Here is an 8,433-nt window from a genome sequence, read left to right as displayed (position 1 = left end):
GAATTACACAGTTTCCAGGGAGGGCAGCCACCAGGGTACACATTGTAAACTGGCTCCTTCCAGCTGGGAAAGTAGCCACATGGCCATTCTTTACTTGGGGGCCGCTCTATTGCCACCATTTTCTCTGGAACCAGGGAATCCACAATGTTTGCTGCTGAGAGCTGGACTCCATTTTGGACCAAACCAAAGTGAGTGAGAATGGGCTAGCAGCTGTTTGCAGGCTGCTATTTATACCTTCACACAGCACCATCTGCTGTTAGGAATGCAGTACTGAAGGGCGACAGCACTGCTGCTTCCCATTGAGTGGAAAGCCTAAGTCAGGGGTGACCAACTTGAGCCTGAGGAGCCAGAATTTACCAATGTACATTGCCAAAGAGCCATAGTAATACGTCAGCAGCCCCCCATCAGCTCCCCCATCCCTGCTCTCAGCGCCTCCCACCCACCGGCAGCTCCACCGATGAGAGCCTCTCTCTCCCTCCCCCACCTGCTGATCAGCTGTTCGTGGCATGCAAGGGGGAGCGAGGGCATGGCAGGCTCAGGGGAGGGTGCAGGAAGGGGTGGAGTGGGGGCAGGGCCTGTGGCAGAGCCAGGGGTTGAGCAGTGAGCACCCCCCCCCCCCCGCACATTGGAAAGTTGGCATCTGTCGCTCCAGCCCTGGAATCGGTGCCTATACAAGGAGCCTCATATTAACTTCTGAAGAGCCACATGTGGCTCCGGAACCACAGATTGGCCACCCCTGGCCTAAGTCATAGGTTTGGCAATTCTCATAATTTTATTGAGAGTCCCATTTTTTTTTTATTGTATTCTTGAAGCCCTAGAACCTGGAGGCAGGTGAATATAATAGTATCTCAGGTTTCTAGCTATCAGGTGTGGAGAAATGCTTGAATATGAGATACCCTTCCCTAACCCCTCCAGGTTCAAAAGCCAGAAGGCAAATAAAAAGAAAGGCAAATAGATTGTTTCTAAAATCTATGATTTTTAAGCCAATCTCATGACTGTGCTGGGCATAATGCAGGATTTATGATGGCTTGGGGTTGACACCACTATAAAGAAGAGCTACAAATTTACTGGTTTTGCTTTGTTTGTTTATAATGGTGGTTTGTTGCTGGGATCCCTTTTCTGCCCAGAAGGAAGTAAAAAAGGTGGGAAAGTGTTTTAATAGGGAAAATATACATAGAAAAAAAAGGATATTTGCATGGAGGAAGAGAATGAGGTGGTGGCAACTGATTGGCTAAAACAATCCAGTAAGCAGAACCAAGTGACTATAAAGCTAAGTTTCAGAGTAGCAGCTGTGTTAGTCTGTATCCGCAAAAAGAAAAGGAGGACTTGTGGCACCTTAGAGACTAACAAATTTATTTGAGCATAAGCTTTTGTGAGCCACAGCTCACTTCAGCGGATGCATTCAGTGGAAAATACAGTGGGGAGATTTATATACACAGAGAACATGAAACAAGGGGTGTTACCATACATACTATAACGAGAGTGATCAGGTAAGGTGAGCTATTACCAGCAGGAGAGCGGGGGGGACAGGGACGGATGGGGAGGACCTTTCATAGTGATAATCAAGGTGGGCCATTTCCAGCAGTTGACAAGAACATCTGAGGAACAGTGGGGGGTGGGGGGGAATAAACATGGGGAAATAGTTTTACTTTGTGTAATGACCCATCCACTCCCAGTCTTTATTGAAGCCTAAGTTAATTGTATCCAGTTTGCAAATTAATTCCAATTCAGCAGTCTCTCATTGGAATCTGTTTTTGAAGTTTTTTTGTTGAAGAATTGCCACTTTTAGGTCTGTAATTGAGTGACTAAAGAGATTGAAGTGTTCTCCAACTGGTTTTTGAATGTTATAATTCTTGACATCTGATTTGTGTCCATTTATTCTTTTACGTAGAGACTGTCCAGTTTGGCCAATGTACATGGCAGAGGGGCATTGCTGGCACATGATGGCATATATCACATTGGTAGATGTGCAGGTGAACGAGCCTCTAATAGCGTGGCTGATGTGATTGGGCCCTATGATGGTGTCCCCTGAATAGATATGTGGAGTTGGCAACGGGCTTTGTTGCAAGGCTAGATTCCTGGGTTAGTGGTTCTGTTGTGTGGTGTGTGGTTGCTTCTGAGTATTTGCTTCAGATTGGGGGGCTGTCTGTAAGCAAGGACTGGCCTGTCTCCCAAGATCTGTGAGAGTGATGGGTTGTCCTTCAGGATAGGTTGTAGATCCTTGATGATGCGTTGGAGAGGTTTTAGTTGGGGGCTGAAGGTGATGGCTAGTGGCGTTCTGTTATTTTCTTTGTTGGGCCTGTCCTGTAGTAGGTGACTTCTGGGTACTCTTCTGGCTCTGTCAATCTGTTTCTTCACTTTAGCAGGTGGGTAGTGTAGTTGTTAGAATGCTTGTTAGAGATCTTGTAGGTGTCTACAGCCAAGCTATATGATACAATCGCATTTGCTCCAACCCCACAGACAGAGACAAACACCTACAAGATCTCTAACAAGCGTTTTAACAACTACAATACCCACATTGCTGATTTTTTCAACCATTTATTAACACAACAGGAAAAAAAGAGGTGAAGGATTAAACCTAATCATCTCCAGTCAGGAAGCAGCATGAGTTTGTGGTTAGAGCATGGGACTGAGAATCGGGAGTGCTGGGTTCTAACCCTAGATGTGCAGTAGATTCTCTGCACGACTGTGAGTAAATTATTTATTCTCGGTTTACTTCAGCTTCCCTAGACCGCAGACTGAGATGGTACTTCCATATTACCACTTATCTGGTAACTCCATCAGTGTCTGCAGAACATAATTTGAAATCTAGCTTTTTGGGGGGAGGGGTAAATCCTTCTGAACGGGAACTGGTGCAATACAGTTGTCCTGACTCTACAAAAATAAATTAAGGACTGATTTTCCACTCACTCCCATCAGTTTTGAAGTCTTGATTTACCTATTGTGTGAGAGGAAAATCAGATATTACAGTTCTTAAGGTACAAAGCTATAGTGCTTTGTATGTGATGTTAACTCTTAAGTCTAGTGATGGTTGTATAAATGCCAGGTTTATTAATTATTGCACCAGTGGCAATTTGAGCAGAAACATCTGACCACTCTCTGATAGTAAGTGGAGTTTGGGATTGTGGAAGGAGCTTGTGTAGAATATCATTTCCCCTCTTACTCCTAAACCTTACAATTGGTTTCCCAATAAATAAATAAAATAAAATATTTTTAAATGGTTGCTGTGCTATTTAACACAGTATAGTTTTATTTCCTGCTTGGAAAAGTAACTCAGAATACAGTTTGTTGGGAATATTTTTTAATAAGACAATTTCCTGTGAATGTTCAATACTTGCATAAAATTCACTGTTTTGCTGAACATTCCTGCCTATAAATTTGTACTCCAGAATATGTTTGAAAAGCAAACAGGAGGGTAGGAGAGGGGCATGAATTTTCAGAGTTAAAATAAACTCATTTAGTAAGTTGAATGCACAGTGGCAGGATTTTCTTGCTACATTTTGTGTCACACTAAGAATAAATGGGCTGTATTGCTTCTGTTTCCTTGGTAGGAGTGTAAGTTTTCTGTGCCGAAAATCTGAAACCAAGGCCCCTCTATCAGGCCCACTGGCAGCTTTATCACCATGTAATACAGCAGAGTGAGACACAGGGCCGTCCCTAACTATTCTGGGGCCCTATGCAGCCCCTCCCCCACGGGGGGGGAGTGTAGGGCCTCGGAGCAGGGGGCGAGGCTGTCTCCAGGCCTCTGCGGGGGAGGGAGGGGCTGGCTAGGGGGCAGGGGGAAACTGCCCCCCAGCACACACATTTGGGTGCCCCACGCAGCTGCGTACTTTGCATATGGGTAGGGGCAGCCCTGGTGAGACATATCACACTGTCAAAACAGCAGCTAAATCACTGGAGAATACAGGTTCCAAAAGGCCAATGGCAAGGATAACACACACAACAGAGGCTCGGTTTTAGGGTTTATTTCATCTGCTAACATTCATTCTTGATCTAGACAAAAACAATTTGATTATTATTTTGAATCAATTTTTTTTTGTTGTGGAAAGAAAAGAAAAACAAACAAACCGTATCACTTCTTTTTGTAGGATGCTATAAATAAATATATAAAGCTTTAAGTGGTACTTGGCTTAAGTTAAACAGTTTTTTTAGTTCCTGAAATGAAAGTGCAAACCATACAGATTCAGCCCAATGGAAACACTTTTTTAAAAGAAGCTGAATCTGTTTGATCTATAACTGGGGGGAAACAGGAGTGAAGGTTTTTATTTTAATTCTAGTTTTTACCCTCAGTCACACAACTCCTAGAGATAAGAACGGAGTTCCTTGGTAGATAAAACACACAAGAAAGGGGAAGGAAATGAATCCTCTGCCTGCATTGTCTATTACCTCTGCTGTACTCCTTGTACAGCAGAGTGGAAATTAAAGAGAACACAAGTGAAACCTCAGACAAAAGCAAATGACATCAACACAAAATCAGATCCGTTACCAATAAAACTGGTGGTAAATCCTGTGGCTGCTGTTCATTTGCCTGGCAGACTACACATACATAGAAACTTCACATTTGAGGTTTTTTTTTTTTTAAGCAATTAAAATGAATGAAAAGGGGCAATAAAAATAAGTTAAAACATATTTCAATATGTACAAAACAAATCATGCTCAGAAACCATTTTAATATAAAATTATTCATTATAGTACAGCTCTCTCAATCCAGTATGTAGAAGGGACACCGGGGAGGGCTGAGGAAGTGGGGACTTGGGGGGAGAAAAAGGCTTGATTGCAAATCATGCTTTTCATTTTGCATGGCTAAGAATTGTACTGAAAACCACCACCCTTAGGGTGGGCAAAGCAAGCTTTAATACCCACGTGCTTATAAGGACCACATTCCTCTTGCTAGAGTTCCTGTAGATAGGACAAACAGGCAGCCACAGATAACTGTGTGTGTGAGGGACCCGCTGATCATTGCTTTAACAGGAACTACTGCTAACTGAGCTGTGCTTTAAAGGCCTGGCTCTCCTAGCATTCAGCCAGCAAATCTCGTGTTCATTTCTGCTACTGGAACATGATATGCTAATATTAACAAAACAAGAACAAAAGCTAACCCAGTAGCACTGTGATTTGAATGAAGCAAATGATCTGGACTGCATGCTGAAACATATCCTTTGAAAGACTACATTTAGTAAGCCTGTGTGCAGATTACTGTAGTGCTACCTATTTGTTACCTTCAAAAATTCCAGAGAGGGAGGCTGGCTCAAAGAATTGGTAATAAAGGGCAATGGAGCCTTTTAACTCTGTCACAAATAAAAGTCACACCTTGCTCAGTAATAACACAGTCAATACCATCTGATAGCTGTTCAGTGGTCAAGTGAGCAGGTGGTCGCCATGCCTCAATTTATTTTCTAATGTGCAAGTGTCTGCATAGACATTGACAGTGGTACTTCTTTCTTGCTTGAGATGCCAGCAGAGGAACAAAGCTAAGAAGCGAATGACCATGGAGTCGGAACTGTAAGAAAGGTTCGAAAAGCACACTGGAGGCTTTTGATGCTACTACCTATGCCGTCCTTTTGTGGCTAGACACGGGACCATAGGTGCTGGAACTTGGGGTACTGGAGGTGCTGCCGCACCCCATAGCTTGAAGTGGGGTTTCCATCATATTCAGGGTTTACAGTTTGGTTCAGTGACTCTCAGCACCTCCACTACACAAATTGTTCCAGCACCCCTGCATGGGACTGCAGCTTGCAAGAGTGAGACAGTCTGAATCACACTAAATTCACTCCAAAAGTTGCTTTCGAAGTGTTCTAACAAAAACTCGGGCAGGGATGCTATGGAAGAGAAGAGACCAGCCTGAGAAGAAAGGAAATAAAGACCAGAAAAATGACCTGTACTTAATGGTATTTCGTTCACAAAGAATCCTCTGTTGTGAGATGTTTTGCCTGCCTCTGCCACAATGTAAGATATGACTGACTGGGCAAAAAGTTACAGGACACAGCATCCTTTCCAGTCAATACTGCACATTTTTCAATGGGCATGATAAAAGGTGGCATCTAATTGGCTGGCTAGTGTTTGTGTGGGCAGGTATCTCATTCAGTATAACTATTCAGATTCAGGCTCATCAGCAACACCAAATTTCAAGCAGTGATGTTTCTCTTTTCAGGAGTCTAAAAGCACACGGGGGCCTGGTTCTTGCACTTATAGCTGTGCAAAGGGCAAGCAACATGCTACTGGATCAGAATTCTCTGCACGCTGGTGGGAGCATGTCACATCTCTTTTTGCACAGGTATAATGACAACAAACTCTAAGAAAGTGAAAAGAAAAGGAGTACTTGTGGCACCTTAGAGACTAAAATTTATTTGAGCATAAGCTTTCGTGAGCTACAGCTCACTTCATTGGATGCATTTGGTGGAAAGTGTATTTTCCACCAAATGCATCCGATGAAGTGAGCTGTAGCTCACGAAAGCTTATGCTCAAATAAATTTGTTAGTCTCTAAGGTGCCACAAGTACTCCTTTTCTTTTTGCGAATACAGACTAACACGGCTGCTACTCTGAAACCTGTCATTATCTAAGAAAGTGGAGAGTCAGGCCATGGTCTTTCACTAGTGCCAACAATGCAGCTCTCCAATGCAACCATTCACACTACGCATTACTGCTTGGATAAATTCCCATAAACACTTCATAAAGATCCCAACAGCAGTGAAGACTTTCCCTGGAAGCTCCCTGCAATCATAGCAGGAAAACAATGTAATAGTTAGTGTTATATTGACTTGGGACCTGATTCAACTCCCACTGAATTCAATGGGAGTCTTTGTCAGAATCTCGCAATTGTCTTCACTACACCTACTGCCGTTATGAAATATTTCCTTGCTTAATGAAGAAGGATTGTACATAAGAAGCTCTAAATGTATAGAAAGTTCAGGGAGCAGGAGGGGAGATGTATTGGAGGAGAGGGGCACATATTTAACAACAACAAAATATCTGGCCAATAATTCCACTGGAGTTTCGTAAAGCAGATGGTGTCTATTAATTTTAAAACTACACATACATTTTCCATGTTATTGTAGCATCAAATAATCTGCTCCTAAAAACTGGTACCACTCCAAAGTGTAGTACATATAAATCACAATAAACTACATTCACATTATGTCAAAGAAGCTCCTTTAAGCCCACTAAAGAAGGAAAATTCTGTGTCAGACAAGTGATGTATCCTACAGCTTACTGCCTGGCACCCAGCCCTTAAGAATAAATTAGTGTAAGGTTTGGTCAAACAGCTGGGCATAGCGGGCTGGGTAACCTTTGTTTCCTTTAATCACACTTAGAATTTATCTTTGTACCACTTTGCACTAGTTAACTCTCACAACACCTCTTCGCAGTATTGTTATTAACAAAGAGCAGATGGGGAAACTGAGGCAGAGCTGAAGGGATGTGGCTGAGCCAGGATTTGAATATGGAAATTTCTGACTCTCTGGACTGAGCTTAGACCACTAGAAATCATCATACCTCTCTCTTCTTCCTTTTGTGGGTTTAAGTGAACTGTTAACAATATTGTGTAGTTTAATTTCATTTGTTGGTTACTGTAATATATTACAAAGCAAATGTTGAAAAAAGTCTACCACTGACACGCTCTTGAGGTCAGAGGTTCCTTCTAATTTTGAACCATGTAGACAGATCCACTAAAATTCAGCCAGTTATTTACAGCACATAATGCAGAAATAACCTAGACAGACTGGGCCAAATTCTACTGTCAACCTTGCTTGGGCAGCTTCATTCATTGTCAACCTTTGTGTAAATGAAGGCAGAATTTGGCCCTCAGTATAATAATTGTTCTCAGAATTCAGTACTGTACCAGTTTTTATAGTACTATATGAGCATGCACAGAATACTCTCTTGTGGAGCTGTTTGGATGCGTACTTTGAATATGGATTAGTTTAGTAACTATTTGTGCATTATGGATCCATAACACTGAATGCAGTGAGAAGCATTTGGGTAAAGTTTGATAGTGTGCACATAAAACAGTTGCTTTTTATAGCTCATGTATAGTTTTGTGGATAAACAGCCTGTAAAATTGCATTTGTAAAAATCAATGTTTTCTTTAGTTACAGCAACACACACAAGCGCTGGGAACTAGCAAACATTGTTATTCCTAATCCTGGAATTTAGAGGTGAAGGAATGGGTTGTAACACCCTCTGCCCCCAAACCAAATTGCTTTGAGGGGGGAGTTTTTCTTCCACATTTCAGCCTGGAGCAAATATTTATGGCCATGTTATACATCTCTGAAAACCGGGAGTGGCTCTTAGTGGAAATACTGACAGACCCTGAAAGAGAACAACACGAGCAGGTGTTGATTGATAATCCTGATCTAACATAGCACTTTAGCATGTCTCAATATGGTTAAAGTTAAGATGTGCTGGCCCAGGCTGTGAGGGCCTAATCCAAAGCC

The sequence above is a fragment of the Dermochelys coriacea genome, chromosome 9 (genome assembly GCF_009764565.3).
Source record: "Dermochelys coriacea isolate rDerCor1 chromosome 9, rDerCor1.pri.v4, whole genome shotgun sequence".
Classification (NCBI taxonomy): domain Eukaryota; kingdom Metazoa; phylum Chordata; order Testudines; family Dermochelyidae; genus Dermochelys; species Dermochelys coriacea.
This window is presented reverse-complemented; position numbering follows the sequence as displayed.